At 39.6% G+C, this 1,412-nt stretch overlaps 1 pseudogene; it reads left to right on the top strand.

Moving 5' to 3' along the window:
* Positions 1-227: 227 nt before the first annotated feature.
* Positions 228-1,153, top strand: LOC143643247 (olfactory receptor 8D4-like; annotated as a pseudogene).
* Positions 1,154-1,412: the final 259 nt, after the last annotated feature.

Raw genomic sequence — 1,412 nt, forward strand, 5'->3', positions numbered from 1 at the left:
TTGGTAGCATAGGTAGATGCCTACAAAGTTTTGTCTGGATTTTTACTTTTTGTAGGAGTCAAAGTCCCTGTACATCATAGGAGGTGCAGGCTTAGTAACAAGGGGATAAGTTCAGTGTTTCCAGAGCTTGAAAAACTTGAGCCAGGGACTTTCAGACAAGCTGGAAATCTGCCTGTCTAATTTCCTTTTTTCCTTCTCATCCACAGATTTCTTATAGGAGAACAGGTATGAGAAATCATTCCACAGTGACCGAGTTTGTTCTCTCAGGATTAACTGACCAACCAGAGCTTCAGCAGCCTTTTTCTTCCTCTTCTTGGGGATATACATGGTCACAATGGTGGGAAACCTTGGAATGATCTCAATAATTGGGTTGAATGCACAACTTCACACCCCCATGTACTTTTTCCTGAGTTGTTTGTCTTTTATAGATGTTTGTTATTCTTCAGTCATCACCCCCAAAATGCTGGCAGGGCTTTTATACAGAGGTAAAATGATCTCCTATTCTGGATGCATGACTCAGCTTTTTTTTTTCGATTCTTTTGCCATTTGTGAATGCTACACATTGGCAGTAATGGCCTATGATCGCTACGTTGCCATTTGTAACCCTCTCCTCTACAACGTCATCATGTCCCCTCGGGTCTGCTCTCTGCTGGTGGCTGCAGTCTTCTCAGTAGGTTTTATTGGTGCCATGATTCATGGAGGTTGTAATTTAAGGCTGTCCTTCTGTGGGACAAACATCATTAGACACTATTTCTGTGACATCATCCCCCTTATTAAACTCTCCTGTTCTAGCACTTACATTGATGAGCTTTTGATTTTAGTCATTGGTGGATTTAACACGGTGACCACCAGCCTGACCATCGTCATCTCGTATGCTTTTATCCTTTCCAGCATCTTCCGCGTCAACGCTAAAGAGGGCAGGTCCAAGGCATTTAGCACCTGCAGCTCCCACCTGACAGCTGTTCTCATATTTTATGGCTCTCTCATGTTCATGTATCTCAAACCCACTTCCAGCAGTTCAGTCACCCAGGAGAAGGTGTCCTCAGTGCTTTACACCACCGTGATTCCCATGCTGAATCCCCTGATATACAGTTTGAGGAACAGGGAAGTACAAAATGCACTGAGGAAACTGTTAAGAAGAATATCTTCATAATGAAGATACTCTTTATTAAGATTCATATCATGTTCATAATCATTTATTTGTATGTATTTATTTATACCATGCTTTAAAAAAAGTAATTTAATGTGTTTTGTGTGTGATTCAGATTGTTAAACATTTTCATACATAAGATTAATAAAATGTAAATTTGAGTTTGAAAGTAGAATGTAAGCAAACATTATAAATTTAAACCTTAACATCATTGCTGGAACTGAAGAGTAAAATTTACCATTTATTTCCTGAATCTGGACAA

This window comes from Tamandua tetradactyla, chromosome 8, assembly GCF_023851605.1.
Source record: "Tamandua tetradactyla isolate mTamTet1 chromosome 8, mTamTet1.pri, whole genome shotgun sequence".
NCBI lineage: Eukaryota > Metazoa > Chordata > Mammalia > Pilosa > Myrmecophagidae > Tamandua > Tamandua tetradactyla.